This window comes from Polyodon spathula, chromosome 3, assembly GCF_017654505.1.
Source record: "Polyodon spathula isolate WHYD16114869_AA chromosome 3, ASM1765450v1, whole genome shotgun sequence".
Taxonomy (NCBI): Eukaryota; Metazoa; Chordata; class Actinopteri; order Acipenseriformes; family Polyodontidae; genus Polyodon; species Polyodon spathula.
In genome coordinates this window covers 65,710,014-65,728,183 of record NC_054536.1, presented here as the reverse complement: position 1 = coordinate 65,728,183, position 18,170 = coordinate 65,710,014, and the positions used below count along the sequence as shown (strand labels likewise).

Genomic DNA, 18,170 nt, shown 5'->3' with positions numbered 1-18,170 from the left:
GGAAAGAGCACGTGTTCCTAATGTTTTGTACACTGTGTATATATCAGAGAGGTTCGTTATGCACTAGAGTTTATACACGAGTAGAAAAAATGGATGGACATCAATCGAACCTTTTTTGTTTGTTTGTTTTGTTCAGATCAACAAAATACTAGGATAACCATTTTTAAAGCTCGTGTTGTCATTTCAGCTGCTTTTTAGCTAGAATTCAGTTTGATGAAAAACATTTTTTGTACAAGATTGGCGTGGATTTTTGTGTGAATTTTTGCAAGTTCGCTAGAAATCTATTCGTTTTGTTGATGGAACCATAACTACTGCCTGTACTTACTTAATGCACATCATCACTTTTACAAAATAGTGAGTACGGTACAATGGTCATTTTCAGCACCGTTTTGTACACCGCGTGCTAGCTCATTGCTTATTTAAGGTGTAGTATTAAAAAAAAAAAAAAATTCCAATATTTGAAAACTCAATACTTATCAGGTGCCCGGACAAACCATTTCTCGTATCTTTCTATGTTCAGCCCCACCCCAAAACCCTCACTGTACCTAACAGGAAGCTGCAAGGCATGATCATACATTAACAGACGAAACCAGAAAAAAACAAAACAAAACAAAACCAAAAAAAAAACCCCCACGAAACAACAACTAGTAAAGCGACAGATATTAGTCTTAATATTTACAGCCTTTAAATTGAAGACGCTGCTGAATTGACATTGGCAAGAAGTCGAAATCGCCTTTCTTCTCTGGTTGATGCATTCCTTGATTCGATCGAAAAGAAGCTGGGTAGGTACCAATCAGGTTAAATGTAGGAAACGCTTCGCTTTATGTTGCTAAATGTATCCCATGAACGATATGGTAAACCAATGCTGAAATTATTAACTTGTGTAGCACAAACACAGCAAGGTGTGTTTATTTGTCTAAAAACGTGTATTTTGAGTTTAGCTAGGTTCACCTGGTCGTGTTTTTTGTTCCACCAGGTACATTTCCGTACAAAAAACATATACAACGATGTGCAGTGATTGCTAATGTGATAAACTTTGCTGAATAATAATGTTTTAAATGTTGTTTTTGACTTTTCTAAAACTGGTAACATTTTTTTTTTTTTTTTACCACTTATTGCAGTGTCAAAGATGGGTGGAGTTGCTGTTTTTTAAAAACCAGCAGTAGCATGTCAGTTTCACAACCTTCTCTTTTGCTCTTCCTGTAACATACGCATTATGATGTGACAAATGCAGTACTCATTATTTATTTTATTGTTTTACCAAAAACATAAGTAGTGTGATTTTAATTTAACGTACACACGAAATAGAAAATGTAGTGTCAAGTGACTAGAATACACAGCAGCAGCTTCCGGTTTGATGTCATGGCGTAGTCTATATTTTTGAGTGTTTTATAAATGGTTCAGTTGTGCAATTATGTAACTACACACCGTCCTGAGAAAGATCAGAGAATGAGCTGTAAATGGCTCCTGACAGAAAAACAAAACAATATTTCAGTGAAAGCATGCATTTACTGACAGTGTTCGGTTTGAGGAATGACATGTGTTTTGAATTATTTTCTATTTACACCTTGAGATAACAGCCGGAAAGCAGTGTGAAAGCAGTTTGTAGGAAATATGCCAATCCTGTAAAATTAAAAGAATGTGCAAACACTGCAGGTATGGTCTTGAGTTAAGGTGTCATGTTACCTAGTGGCGCATACTCCTACTGGCAGCAAGCGCCAATTCTGCAGAAGCACGCATACAGTACATAACCTTTGTGTGTGGTATTGGCAACCTTGGATTCTGTATTCTAAACTGTGAGTAAGGGATTAATAAAATTAATTAATAAATTAAACTGTATTCTAAACTGTGAGTAAGGGATTAATAAAATATTAAGCACAATTACTGTACATAAATATATTTTAATATTAGAAATATAAACGATATAAATCAATCATTCTTGAATGTCGATTAAACCCAAATCTGCAGGGAAGTATGCATTTGTAATTTGGCAATTAAAGTGTTGCAGTGTCTTTGACTTTAGCCACTTAACAGGCTGGTACTGATTAAGTAAGCATGCATGGCCTTGATCATTAGGTATTTTTTATTAATTATTTAATATCGTCATGTGACCCCCTGTACAAATAAAGTAGAAAAGATTTAAGTTCAGAAAAAGTCTGCTTTGCAGAATATTGATACAACATCGGTTAAATATAGAAAAAAAGCATTATAATAGACATTTCGACTGTGCGTATTGTTGAGAATGTTTAGTGTTTGGTTTGATTTTTTTGCCTAAGTCCAGTTTTTTTTTTTGTGTGTGTGTTTTTGGAATCTTAATACAAGCCTTTGTTGTTCATGTTTTGCAATAAGCTTTTCATGTTATTTTGTTGGCAAAGTGCCTTGTTTTAACGTATCTTGATGGACACTGAAAGCTCTGTAAAACAACCTTTCCATGCCAATGTTTCCTCTATCATTTTTGTAAATCGAACATCGTTTCCGAGATTGAAAGATAATATTCTCTGAATGAGTAAAACATGATTTCCTTCAAATAAAAAAAATGCATATACCCAGGTGAATTTTTTATAAGCAGGTACTGTACCTTTCCAAATGGAGTATGTTCTGTAATGTAATGGCTACAAAAAATGAAAAAAAAAAAAAAATCTGGTGCATTGTGAACTTATGACTAAAATATATGCTAAAAATAACAGCACTCACTGAAGAGTGTCTGCCTTTTCTATACCTCGCTGATTTACTGACTAGGAAAAGTGCCTAGAGTAATTCTCTAGTTACTTCTGAATCTTGGAAGGAAAATAACTGCTGATTACTTTTACAGCCATTGTCCTTCAAGGCAGCTACCCTACACCAGTCATTCATTGCTGCATTGACGAGCTTGACAATAACATATCAAATGTAATTCTAGCAGTGATAGTAGTTGGCCTCGGCTTTAATTGGGTACACATGGTAAGCGTGATACAATCAAGTGACTCCAGCCTTCACCATTATCAATGACAGTTTTAAATAAAAGCAAACAGTCTTAAACCACCAGACTTATCAAGGCAGAGTATGATCCAATCGACCCCATGGTCTGGAAGGTTTTACTGTTGTTTTTTGTTTCTCTCTTTGATTTAGACTGTACAATTTGCATTAATTAATTTGTGACCACAGTAGATCCCCCCCCCACAATGCCTCTCTAATCAATCTTTACCTAAATTGGCACAGCTATCCAGTTTTCATTGAGCATAACTCATGCTGCTTCATTCTGATTCCTCATACAGCTTCTGTTTCTGTTAGCTACTATTGGCCAACATTAACATCAATTTCATCACTCTGTTGATTTACTGAACTTTCATTCTGATCAGATTTCATTTTGGCATGTGTCACAAATCTCTGCCCATTTCATTTTGTGTCAGTTCTCATTGGTTGATCAACAAGAGGAAATTAGTAGTGTGACATGAAAATAGCTGTATGGAGTAATGTTATTTACTTTAGTGTGGAGAAACTATCTGAATATTGTAAAGAACATTGCTGCACATGATTATGAAGACAAAAATACATGTCAGTGTCTGCTACAAATTAGGTAGCTGATAGATATTAGAAATACATATCACAACATGTTTTGCCTTGCATCGATTTGACAGAATTTGCGCTGCAGTTTCAAAAATGGCAAGTGATGTGTGGGATTAACATAAAAAACAGTATAGACAAAGTGCTGCTTCATATTTGTCAAGGTTAGGGGATAGAGGTGCAGGTACAACTCTCGAAAATGCTTCATGTTTTCCAAGCATTGGCCCAAGGTAAATGTTACGTATAGTGATCACTGTTTTGTTTGTGGTCCTATATTCTTTTATGAGGAGAGTAATAAATTAAAACGTTGAGTTTTTTTCTTTGTACAACACCTCAATTCCACATTTATTCATTTATTCCAGGTTTCACTTCAGCTAAAAAAAAAAAAAGGCATAGGTGAACCTCAGTACTGCTATTAGTATATGAAAATGTGTCTTTTGCAACTTTGTTTATTGCGAAGAAACTAAAACGACAGGGATTCAAATTAAATAAACAACTGAAAACATGTCTACTTATGTACTGTTTCTGCCTGAAACACACACACACACACACACACACACACACACACAAGAACAAATTGTAACTTTAAACTACTGTGGGATGCTATTTTCTTTATAGTTAACTTAGTGGGGCAAAGTAAGGCCTTGACAACCTTGAATATTACAGTTTAACTGTCATTTTATGAGAAAACATTGCAAATAATTATACTTTTGTTTAGCTGAAAAGTGTGCAGCATGTGATTGGAGCAGGAAAGTAAAAGTATGTTTTTGTATTTCTAACTTTAATATGTTAGTAATGTACTTTAGCTTATATTTATAACAATATATATGATTGACTAACCTATTAAATTTGACCTGTTGTCAGAGAAAAAAATACAATATAATGAAAGACGCAAAACACCTGATTTGGCTCCAGTTTATTTTTAGAAGGGCCTGGGAATTAAGATCTAGTACAGATTTGAGAAGGGCTGCTGCAGAGTTCCCTCTAAGGCTAAAATGCGCACATTTTGGCAGTAACTGGCAACAACTTTCGCACTCAGTTTACTAACTTTTGCAAGTTATTATCATAAATATCAACCTCAGTCGAGACAAGAGACGACAGCCCCTCGAGGTAAACCTATTATTTTGAGACCATTCTTACAAAGCATTAACATAAGCAGATATATGACTGTCTTGCAGCTCATTGTCTGATTTCCCTCTGTAAAAAAGCACGTCACATTAGGGTAGAGCTCGCTTGGGCATCAGCAAATCTACTGGTACACAGTGGGCGAAGCAGGCGTCTGACGATTCTGCCTGTATAGAGTGCTGCTCGTGAACTTTACAGTTTTTAACTTGTCGTATAATGGAATACTAAAATCAGTGAAGCACAATCTTCCTGCATTATTTAGAAGTGTAAATACTCTGGTAAAGATAAATAAAAATCACAATACTCACACAGTTGACAGTTTTAGTTTTATTTCCCTTTTAAAAAAACGACCATTTCAGAAATCCTCTCAAGTGTTTTGTAACTGGTAAAAATGTAAATCGGCACATTAGTTGAAAATACACATTTAAGTGTATAGTAATTGAGGAAGACATACCATTATTGTATTTTATTTTTGCGAGTTTATTCACAATGTGACTTCACTCCATGTCTCTGCTGAAACTCAACATGGCGGCTGCACCAACAAAGAAAAACAAGCAATTTTTCAGTAAGACAGAGTTAAAAGATTTAACTCTAAAAAAGACTCTTTAACTCTTAAAAGAGTTTTTCTGTAGTTTGTGTAATCATGTACGGGTCAATACCATTAAATATCATAATGCCAGTACACATAGGGAATAAGAAAGCAAATAAGACGCCAACAATGGCAAAGCATTACATTCCACTATGCTGAAAAACTAAGACCTAATGCACTGCACTCAAGGTGGAGCTTTCCTGAAGTAAGCTAAATTAATTGCATATTTCATTATTGTTTAGTTTATTTCTTTCCACGCTACCTGCCTTTTAATGAAGCTGTAATTAGCAATTTTAAACCATGGCAGTTTATTAATTGAGTTATATTTTCTGACGACAAAGACGTGAGCTCAAAACTATTTTTCTAGCTATACAATTCTTAAAGGAAATTGATCACTTTACAGTGTAAAGGATGTAGTCACTACACTGTAAACCATTGGTTTCTTAAAGACATTCTGTCTGGAGACACGCTTTTCTTTAAATCTTGCAAATAACACTGCAGAATTAGGAAAGAAACAATTGAGAGGATTATGCGTTTACATTAAAAGGGGCATTATATAAATTAGAGTTGGGTAATACATAGCAGTGAACCTGTTTTAGAGCAATGAGTCAGTCAACACACCTTTATCAGTGTTTCATATTTTATCCTGGTTGTTATTATAATGCCAGTACACCTTTTATTTGTAGTCTGAACTACTGTGTTAGTGGAAGACTGTAAATATGATTCTCACAACTGTGCTGGACATTTGGTTTTCTGAACTGCTGTAGTATTTTTCTTAGGTTTTCCTGCTTATTTTGATGCCAGCAATGAGCCAAGTGATGTGTATAAACATTATGACAGGTTTGAAGTGACTTCAGGTGCTTTACATACTAATACAGCAACAAGAGTCTGATTGAAAAAAAAGTGGTAATATTTATTAAGTTTACTTATTTTAACTACCAACATTATATTTATGTTCAAATGCCATATTTAATTAATATGTTGATAAAAAGTGGGAACAAATGGAATTGGCCATTTTTAAAAAATGGAATTTTGTATTCCCAACAATGGAACAATGAGTAGCCCTAATTGAAGGCAGTGCAGATGCCAGTGTTTTATGCAGTAGCAGAAAGCAATTTTATGCAGGCCATCAGTTAAGCATGCAATCTTATCTATGATAACAACCAACAGGGCTGTATAGGATCAGAGGATGATTCAAAATCAGAGGCAGAGCCACAGTAAATGTCTTGTTTAAATTTAAATTGTAAAATTGTGTTGGAATATTGTTTCAGAATTGTATAATGCAACAAAAAATATATTAAAAGGGTTAATGTGTGGGCGAAGGTTTCTCACTGATAATTTACCCTTTCAGTCAAAACGGCAAGTTTCTCAGTATCTAAAAAGCTTAGAGGGAACGCTGGGTTGCTGCATTTGTTTTTAATGAGAAACATTTTGGCTTTATTATAGAAATAAATGAAAAAAATTGAAGTGCATATCTCTCTCTTCTTTATTTTTCATATTGTGTTCTTATGTTTTGGCAAACAATGTTTGATAACAACTGCTGTAGTCCGTGATTATACTGTAGCTCTGTTTTGTTAGAGCAGTGGCAGGGATGCACAGTATGTAACTGACATGCTTGTTTTACTTGTCAGGGACATAAAAAAATAGGTTTTAGATTTTTTAGCCATCTGCTTCCTTTGGGTTGTTGCACAGGGTTTTAGGCCAGAAAAATAAGTATTTTAAAGCCGTCTTGGAATGGTAATGCCAGGATGGTCAGATCAGTTAACACACAGTCTTCTCCTTGGTCTGCATTTTTAAAATAGATTTGTTAAGGTGACGCGATGGTCTAATCCCAGTTGGTCAGACGGTTCAGCTGCTTAAGGCACATGTATGTTAACCAGAGTCTGGATGCTGGGTCTTCAGTTAAAAAGTGTTATTCTTATCATATTGAACATCAGTTTAACAAGAAGCTACAACTAAATCAAAATGTGTTATGGGGAAGAGGGACTGTTTTCACTGTTAAAGCAGTATTTTGACTTAAGCAACGTACTGGGCATTCTGATAAAGGGAAAGACGGCAGGATATCAGAATCTAATTTTTGCGGTTTCTATGATGCCTGGCAATTTTATCTCATAGTACCTTTCATTGGACACATAGTACAGATTGTGTCCAGTATTTTTTTTTCCCCCATTTGTTTTTTTTTTCATTTTCTAGGAATATTTCTTAAGCTGATTGATGGAAACAAAACTACAGCCAATTTAGAAAAAAAAAAAATATAATGTTCATTAGTTTATTAAAAAAAAAAAAAAAAAAAAGACCACCCAGATTGATGGAGGCACTAGATTGCTTGAATACTTTTGTGATGCTAATGGGGAGCTTTTTCCCTCAGATACCAGGCAAGCGACAGAGTACAGAAAAATAGCCTATTCAGCGCTGACCTGTGGGTCACAGGCTGATATGGTAGGAAAAGCAGAGAATTACTTCATAAAGAAGATATGTGTTCTCTTGTTATTTAATGGTAGAGAGTGACAATTATTTTCCTGCTAATTACAGATAGCTCTCAGTTTAGAACAAAAAAAAATATGACAGTACTGTAGACCTCACAGCTGTTTCTTTTTACTGTTTCTCTGTTTATTGGTAGAATATTGCATTGCCTTTCGCTGCTGCACCACTTTGTTCAAATGAAAACAGGTGTATTCAGTCTAGTGGTAAAGGTTTTCGTGGGCCCCTGTATAATAGTATGTCTCTTATTCTTCTAAATTATTATTATTATTCATTTCTTAGCAGACACAGGGCGACTTACAGTTGTTACAAAATATCACAGTACAAAGTATGAGATTGCAAAATATCACATTACAGATAAGAGCAGTCATAAAGTACAGTAAAATCAGTAGAAAAAAGATCAAATTTAAATAGGAGCAAAATAAAGAATATAGTAAATAATTACATTTGTGTGAATTTGATTGAGCAGTTAAACATATAGTAAAATATTTGCTTAAGAGTAAATTCCATTAAGAACATGTAGTAAGTACGATAAATGGATAAGAACGATTTTAAATAAGAGCGATTACAAGAAACGTGAATACTGGTACCTTTAAGAGTAAAATCAAGTACAAGATACAGGAAATGGTTATAATTAAGAGCAGTAGTAGAATACGGCAAAGTATGGAGCAGTTCAGTGCAAGTACAAGATGATGCAAGTACTGGTATAATTGGGTGACGCATAGTCTGAGAATTATGAGGTTTACAGATGCTGACTGAACAGGTCTTGAGGAGGCGCAAGACGGTTGTTACATAATGCCTCTGCAATTAAGGGTAAATGTTCTGAGGTGTACAGTTACTTACAGTAATGTATTATCAGTAGGTGAGTTTGTTTTTGCAAACCACAGGAGTTCTGTTTGTTTTGTGGCTGTGACTACCCTGATAGAAGTTCTCAAAAAACAGGAAACTGTTGCACAAATGACCTTGTTTTAGTTCCTGTCGTTAAAACCGCTACTTGGATTGTACTGCTTCTTTCTTTCATTGATGTATCTTGGATATTGATATTCATTATATGTATTTTTGTTTTTAATTAATAGTAATTGTTCCTATTGATTAATGACTCATTGGTTTGTTTGAATAATCCACCGATTTATGTAACATGGATAGAATTTGAGTGATGAAATTAATGAATAGTGTCTGCTGATTAATGACTTGTGCAGTAATCAGATTATTAATAGTAAAACCCATTTAAATTACATTCCTAATAGAATTGAAACACTCCACTTCATCTCTGCTCAGCTCATAAATAACTGAGGCACAAGATGGAACTTGAAATGTCTGATTTCAGAAGGTGGTTCAGATGAGTTTAGTTTTATATGTTTAGAGACAAGGAGCCATTAACTAGGCAATAATAAACCTCACCTTTTAATTAAGGCATTATCCTCCCATTTCCTCATTACTCATACCCAGCACTCTAGATAAAGTTTGGGTTACTGAGTAATTTCCAATTTGGACATTATGGGGATGGTGTAAGTATAGGCCAGTGCAAATAATTGCGGATGCAAAATTCAAATGTTGGCTTACGAGCAATGCAAATGACTCAACACACACAAATAATGATCCGCAATTATGATAATGAGGGTCTCAATGAGTGCATGAGTCTGTTTAGCAGCCACACGTGCTGTGAGGTCAAGGATGATCTGTGGAGTGAGACGTTAACACTTTAGCACTGCATTCTTCGGCATCCCAAACAAAGTGACCCTGGGATTGAATATGCTGGGTCGTCTTCGTCTTCTCCTTCTCCTCCGAATGTGTTCCTGTCTCTCTTCAACAAAGAGTCAAGTGTCGCCGCATCAGGAAGCGTACCACAGCAGCCACCCTGAAGCCAGTGACAGGTCTCAGCAGGTGTGTGCTTTTATACCGCTCTTAGTTACTCGTTTCTACAATGGTTTGCACCTTATAAGAAGAGGTGTAAAGTTTTTGGAGGGTCAGCAATTTCCTAAGTGCAAAGCAAAATCCTTACATCGCATTATAATGTTTGCGGCCGCTTAGTATCCAGATCCCATCCAATTCCATGCTTTTTTCTTCATTTGAATGCATTTCTATATAATTAATGGATTAATGAAAGTGCAAATTTGATAGCAGGTGTAGAACGTCAGGTGAACACCATTCTTTACATACGCTGCATTTTTAGTGGGCGGTAAAATCAGATTTTATGTCTGCTAAACATGGTTTATGGCAGCATTAAATGGGTTTTGCACCTGCAAAAAAAATGTGTATACTTACATTGCCCCCATGTGAGTAAAATGTAATTTAGGTGAGTAAAATGCAACATTACTTTGAAGTCATGAGTAGTTTCAATAAATACTGTACATTTTTAATGTTTACTTATGTGGTATGCATTAACTACAGACTTACATTTCAACTGTCATATTACTTTGATCTACTGTACAGAAAATTGGTTTTACAATCAAAACTTCCCTTTCCTTATTTTTCACTTGAAAAAAAAACAAAATCTATGTAGTTAGCTACTGCATTCACCGAATCTCCTTCCATTAGCACTTCGCTTTTAGTTTTTATAGTTGTCACCATTTCCAAGTGAACTGACACACTCCCTAAAAATGTAAAACAAAACAAAACAAAAAAATCACCTTCCAAAAACGAGGTTGACAGATAGGTAAATTTGTAGGTTAGGTTGAGGGTGATGCCACCGAAAAATCCAAAGGATCAAGAATCCAGTCGCTTATTCAGCAGTCATAAACACATGAAGGGATTCAACGTACGCTTTTTATTAATAGAAAACCTGGACTTATTGGTCATGTGTTCCTGGCAATTCCCAGGCAGGTTACAATTATGATCCCTTCTGTAGCAGCTGCATGTTCACAATTGAGACGTTGGAAACCAACATGCGAACTCAAGCTGTGCAGCAAAATTGCTTTACATATTCTTTACGCCTTAAATTTAAATATCATGCATAATTCATTTTTTAAAGGTACAAAACACCCAGTATGCAGCATATGTGGAGTGCTGCTTATACCTATTTCAGTTATATTTTCCATGTGCCTGGAACAGTGAGCTTTTATAGGGTTTAGGTTCTGAACTTTTTATATTAACATTTTGATCTCAAAGTTTTTGGGCACCTATATTTAAAAGGGATAAGTAAACTAAAGCAAAGCAAAAATAGCTTTCACCAGAGTATGGTCACCGCACAAATCACCAGTTATCCTAGATATTCCTGGGATGCGCAAATTTCAGTACTATCCTATCTACTCCTCCACTGAAAGGTTTTCTTGGCTTTTTCCATTGTAAAAACGACTAGAAGCCTGTGCTTGAAGTCTTTTTGATGTCGGACAAGGGAAAATTGTAATATTGAACCTGGTCCGACATCATCAAAAAGAAGTCAAGCACAGGTCTCTAGTCGTTAGCAATACACATAGCCCCTGCACCACAGAGATAACACAAACATAAACAAGGTAGCTGCTTCCGCATCCAGTGCTCAAAGAATATCACAGACATTTGCCAAGCTTTTTGAGATGTTATAGTAATAAAATAATGACTTGGATCACATTATTGAGGAGTTTTGGTGATAAAATGAGTGATCAGGAGAGGATTTATCAGTATGCACGACTGTGAAGAGGTATGTGATGAATACAGTGAACAACGGGTGAGGCGGGGCTGAAGATGCAGTACTGAATGTCCTGTTGATATAAAGAATGGGGACCTAAACACCATAGAGGAATATTTCCGGAAATGGAGGCTCAAGCCAAACCCCCACAAAACAGTTGCTGCATTCCATCTTTAACAGGAACGCTAAGCGCACCCTGAAAGTGACCTTCTGCGGCAACAGTGTGCGACATGACCCCACTCCGACCTATCTCGGAGTGAAGCTGGACCGCACGCTAACCTTCCACGACCACCTGAAGAAGGTAGCCACCTGGTCCAGAAACTGGCAAGCAGAATTTGGGGAGCATCAGCATCAGTACTATGGACATCAGCCATGGCCCTTTTGTACTCTGTAACCAAATACTGTGCGCCGGTATGGACCAGAAGTAGTCACACTCAACTTTTTGATGTCCAACTGAACACTGCAATGCGGTGCTTTACTGGAACCCTCAAGTCAACCCCAACAGCCTGGTTTCCCGTGCTGTCGCACATTGCTCCCCAGTTCCATTCACCGCAACCCTCTGGGAAGTCCAGCAAGTTGTAGAAAACTAACGTCTCCGCATCCAGCAAGATCTCAACAATGTCCCTCACCGTTGCTTGAAGTCTCGCAAGCCCTTTTCGACCGACACACGTAACCTTCAACAATGCGACTTCAGCCCTGATGATGCTTGGAAAGCCGAATGGAGTTCACAAACAAACACCTCATGGAAGACCCAACGAAGAAGATCCCTGGCTTCGATCTTCCGTGACGCTTATGGGCAACCTTATCTCTTAGTGGTCCATTTGTTCAGTGCCTGTCAGGCGCGTCAGGTTCAATTTATTTTCACATGCACTGTTTATTTTACATGTGTTGTTTAAAATATGTTTTTCAGAGTAAAACAGGTTTAAAAGGCACTGAATCGCAAAAGGACACTGATGGGAGTGCAAGGAATTCCTGTTGTAGTTCGCCCTCCCGACTACTGGCGGTGCTGGAAAGCCACCAGCAGTAACAGTGCTGGCCAGGCAGCGGCCATGTTGAGCAGCATGACTCATCATGGCCAGGCAATCAGATGGCTGATTGCAGGGGCGGGGCTCAGCCTTATTTAAGCAGCACCTCTTCCCTTGCTCCAGTCTTCCCTTCCTGGAATAATACCGAAAGGAGACGTGCTGTTGTGTGCTGTTTGTTTTATTTTGGAAACTTCTCCTGTGTTGCAGACCTTTAAATCGGGATACCTTCTGGTTGTTCTTGCTGCCGTGTACTGATGAACAGAGGAGTCTGTAGCGCGGTAACTACACTCCAGGATTATTTGTGTTTGCTTCTGTTTACCTGGGAAGGAAGCCGAAGTGCAGCGGGACGACCTCCGATGTGTGATACGGGACAACCGGGTTTCGAGCGTGGTCCTCGAGTATATGATTTATTGTGTGCAGCACTGTTCACAGTGAGAGAGGTGCCGCAGAATTCAACAGGGTTCTCTCCGTTTGAACTGCTGTATGGTAGACAACCCTCAGCATTCTTGATCTCGTATGGGAGTGTTGAGAAGAGGGTAAAAACGAATCCAAAAATGTAGTTAAATATGCGCTACTGCTTAGAGATCGCTTGGAATTAGTCGATCATTTGGCTCAGGAGAACCTGCGCAACGCCTAGCAGCAGCAGTATAATAAAAAATCAAGAATTCTGACATTTCGGCCTGGTGACAAAGTACTGCTGCTCCTTCCCTCCTCAGAGTCAGACTTGTTTGCTAAGTGGCAGGGCCCTTATGAGGTGGTACGGGCTATAGGGAAGGTCAATTATGAGATTCGGCAGCCCGATCACCGAAAACCACTAAAAATATATCATGTTAATTTGCTATAGACCTGGAGAGATAGACAAGCCCTGTTTATTACGAGTGATAGTCCGGATGAGGATTTCGGTCCTGAGACGGGATCACTTGGTCAAACACCTTAGATCTCGATAGGGGAAACAGTTGCTTTCTCGTCAGAGATAGGAGTTGCAATTGTTAATTGAGGATTTTAATGATGTTTTTTCTGAGTTGCCCGGGAGGACGAATATCATTGAACATGCTATTGTTACTCTGCCAGGTATTCGTGTGCGGCAGAGGCCTTAATGGATCGCAGAGAGTCGTCGAGGTGTAATGCGCCAGGAAGTGGATAGTATGTTTGAGCTGGGCGTGGTGCAGCCGTCCCAGAATGAGTGGTGCAGTCCAGTGGTAATGGTATCCAAAAAGGATGGCTCCACTCGCTTCTGTGTGGACTATCATAAGGTGAATGCAGTCTCTAAGTTCGATGCGTACCCCATACCCCAAGTAGATGAGCTTCTTGACCGCCTGGGTGAAGCAAGGTATTTGTTGACCCTGGATCTGATGAAGGGATATTGGCAGATCCTGTTGACAGCCAGTTCCAAGGAGCAAACCGCATTCGCTACCCCAGGTGGCTTTTTTCATTTCCAGATCATGCCCTTCAGGTAGCATCTGTGATATTCTTTGAGCATGGACCTTCCAGAGAATAATAGATAGGATTTTAGCCCCACATCATCGATATGCGGCTGCATACATCAGTGATGTGGTGATTTTTAGCTCCACCTGGGAGGAGCATCTTGATAGATTCGCTGCCGTTTTTCAGTCTTTGAGGGAGGCGGGGCTGACAGCTAACCTGTGTAAGTGCGCGTTTGGAAAACACGAGGCCCAGTATCTTGGTTTTATTATGGGTAATGGTCAGGTGAAGCAAGTTGCATCCAAGGTGCAGGCCTTGGTGGACACTCCGATTCCACGGACCAAGGCTCAGGTGAGATCGTTTTTGGGGTTGGCAGGCTATTGCCGCCGCTTATCCGCACCCCCCACCCCCCAGCCGTGTTTTCCACCATTGTTGACCCCTTAATTGACCTCACTAACAAGAGTGCCCCAAATTCTGTAGAGTGGTCAGACGAGTGTCAGGGAGCGTTTGACAGGGTAAAGCAGGTTCTGTCCCAGGCCCCTGTGTCGATATCGCCGGATTTCAATAGGGAATTTTTCCTCCAGACGGATGCTTCAGATATCGGTCTAGGGGCTATTTTGTCCCAGGAGAAATGGTTCAGAGAGAACGAAATTACGCTGTGATCGAGAAGGAGTGTTTGGCCATTAAGTGGGCCATGAACGCTCAGATATCTCCTGGGACGGTCCTTTACTTTGGTCGCAAATCATGCCCCTCTTATTGGTTAAACACGATGAGGGACAGGAACGCCCGGATTACTCCGTGGAGTCTGGCGCTGCAACCTTTTAACTTCATGAAACATAATGCGGGAAAAGAGCATCAAAGTACGGATTTCTTTTCTAGGGAGGGGGGTCAATAAGGGGAGTTAGGGTTGGCTGAGAGTATGTGACAGGAGTGCAAGGAATTCCTGTTGTAGTTCACCCTCCCGACCACTGGCAGTGCTAGAGAGCCACCAACAGTAACAGTGCTGGCCAGACAGCGGCCATGTTGAGCAGCATGATTCAGCATGGCCAGGCAATCAGCTGGCTGATTGCAGGAGCAGGGCTTAGCCTTATTTAATCTTCCCCTGCTCCAGTCTCCCTGTCCTGTAATAATACTGAAAGGAGACGTGTTGTTTTGTTATTTTGGAAACGTCTTCTCCTGTGTTGCAGACATTTAAATCGGCATAACTTCTGGTTGTTCTTGCCGCTGCGTACTGACAAACTGAGGAGTCTCTAGCGTGGTAACTACACGCATTTCACCCCCTTTCATTGAGGCACCATTTTTATCTTTCATATTAAACTGCTACATTTGTGTCCGCATAGTGAATGAAACCTACAATATCTTTTAAAGAAACTTTCTACAATAGTACATGTGAAATTGGTAAAGTGAGTTCAAGTGCAAATTTCTAGGACATGCATGAATAAAATAGGATACAAATATTGAAATAACCTATTTTTTGTGTAAAATGTGTACTTTTATTTTGATACGTTGCCGAAGTGTGCTGTTTTGAACCCTGGAAGTAGTCATATTCTGCGGGCTTGTTGTTGCTTATTGTTGCTAGCGTCACACTGTGTTTGAAAGACGTTAGCAGCTGCTCACACAGAAATTTAATGGATTTATTTTTGCTATTTTGTCTATTTGGCTGCACTGTAGTTACAATACTGCTAAGTTTAAGGGTCTTCTGGTCGCTTTTTAATTATTGGCAGAATGTATGATAGTTCTGATCAGTGGTATAGTCCTAAATTTGAAAGTAACGGAACGCCAATTAAAATATAAATTTATCTCAAAAAAATTAACATTTTTATTTATACAGTAAACTTGAGGTAACATTTACTAGGTAATGCATGTGTCTCACATGCAACTTTTAGGCTACTCCCCCTTGCGGTGCTGCCACATTGTTGATTTTCAAGCCACATTTGTCTTGTTTTGAAAGCAGGTAAAATGTTGTCTTTGGTTTGATTATTTTTTGGGGCTATTTCTATCATGCATGTTTTTTGTATTGCTTACAGTTATGAGGTCCTCACCAGTGCAGAGCTTCAATCACCACAATGCCCTTGTAAAGTATATCATGTCCTCCCGCTGTCTTTTTTCTGGAGCTCCAATAGCATTATTCGTCACCAATTTAAAAACTGTATCAGTGCAAATTAGAATTGCTTTTACATTTATTTTTAAAGACTATCTACTGACAATGTTATAATTTAATGTTATTAAAATGTCTATTACAAAAAAATATCTTCATTCCATCACAAGGATAACTGTAATCAGACAATTGTGTGGGATATGTGTGGACTGTTGACTTTGCAAACATTTGAAATGCACGTCGGTTATCCAGACTTTGATTAAGAGTGTACCATTAAACCAGTTGTAGGGAACCAGACACTGATTTTTGAGTTCCTAGTGGCAAGGGACAGAAAGACTAATTTGATTTCCCTATTTAAAAGAGATTGCCCAGGGACCGAAATTAGAGAGTTCGGCACCATATAAGCATTTTCATAACAAAAAAAATCGGTAAAGATTCTTAATTCAAGGTTCTGCCTATAGAAAAAAGTTCCAGAAAGAAATGTGGGCATTTAAATCTCTCTAATACTAGCTGATCTTATTAAACGTGTTTAAAAATAATCTCCACTCGAATTATGTTTGATATTAATTATGTTGATGCAGTTTTAAGAAATGTAACGAAAGCAAGACTTCACACTTTCCAAGAGCTTAGTTTGCAATATTTAATAAGTTAGTTAGTTCAGGCAACTCGGTACAAAAAAATGTATTTAAGTGAGACCAAGTAATGTATTGGAATTTATGAATTTAAAAACCTGACCGGTTCTGGAGCATTTGGCTTCCTTTAATATAAGAGCAGTCAGGGATGCCTCTGGTTGAGTACGGTGGCTTGTTGTCTTTTGATCTTTATGGAATTTTGCTTTTGTGGATTCTATTGCTTTGCCTTTTAGTTCTCAATGCTTTTAGACTTTTTTTCTATGTGTGGCATTTAGTGTTTATTTGCTATTGTTTTAAAAAAAAAGCAGAAACTTTAATAACTGAAGAAGAAAAAAAATAAAAAGATCTGCGTGAGACTTTATACTCTATTTTACGGAGTCCTGCAGAATCCCCCTTTTGGGAATTTTTGATTCAGTTTATTAAAGGCGCAGGGCTTTTCTTATTTGGTTAAAAAAATAAAGCTTGAGAATAAGGGAGTTAAAATGAGTGTGTATGCAAATTTACTTTTCAGATCCTTCTACTGAAACCTGTGTTTCTCATAGTAAATAGCTGAGAACTGATTTTAAAAAACAAGAGATACTGTGGTTTCCCACCGCTAAAAAGCGCTTGTGTGTGGTTGCTCAGTTTTGTTATTTATATTCTCACGCGAAATTCTGATCCAGTGAAAACTGTTTATGTAATCACCTTAATGTGTTATTTTGTTTATTAGCCCCTATACACCGTTTTTTATAAAACTGAAACAATATAAAAACCTACAACTTTGCTCACACAGTTCTAAACTAGTCTTCATTTGTCTTCATGCAGCAGTTTCATTTGTACTTGACTTCCTTCATAAAACCACTGTCTTGGCTTTTTTTTTTTTTTGGTTAGCTGCAGATACAAAAAACTCATACAAAAAACACTGTGGGGTTCAAACGAAGTGATCCACCATACTGATGTTGCAGGAATGGAACAGGAAAAATCTATATTTTTACAACTTGGACTGCATGATTTTTTAAATCGACAATGTATATTGTTTAAATGAAAAAGAAAAAAAAACTGATCAACAACACCTTCTGGGCTTATAGCACTGAAATTTGATGAACTGTGCGAACTGATTTTAATATTATATTGCTATAGCAGAGTTTTTTTTTAATGATTAGGGCTTACTTGTTTTTCTGGAAATTCTTACAATTACATAATGAAACACACTTACAGAAGTTTATTACTGGTTTCCTGCTTAAAGGATTTGGTTGGTTTGTGTTCCTTGGCCTTTTAGTAATTCATCTTCCAAAATCTGTAGTTTAGCATTTAAATAAGGTAATAACTGGTAACTTGTTACCCTGATACTTTAGCGGCTGGACGACACAGTATTGCAGAACTTTGCAGTACGGTTCTAAAGTGTCTTTTTGAATACCGTACACAATTTAAGTAAAATGGTGGTACTGTTCTGTCAATTTTAAACATGTGTTGCCCTTGTTTCTAATACAAAACTAGATATGACAAACATTGTTTTTTGGCTGCTTTAAAAAGGTGTTAAATCGCTTTAAATTCCCTCCTGTATCTACAGTATAAGATCCATGCAATTGTAACCTGGTGAAAGAGAACATGGCAAGTCCTTATTCTTCATGACTGCACCCAGTATGGTCAGTGCATAGCCCCCAGTTTGGGG

At 37.8% G+C, this 18,170-nt stretch overlaps 1 protein-coding gene across 1 annotated transcript in view; it reads left to right on the top strand.

The window, feature by feature from the left end:
• Positions 1–689: 689 nt before the first annotated feature.
• Positions 690–18,170, top strand: part of LOC121313326 (myelin basic protein-like) — a 96,985-nt gene continuing 79,504 nt past the window's right edge. Inside the window, exon 1 of the mRNA XM_041245734.1 lies at positions 690–782. The gene's annotated coding sequence lies outside the window, so the exon portion shown is untranslated. The remainder of the gene's footprint in view (positions 783–18,170) is intronic.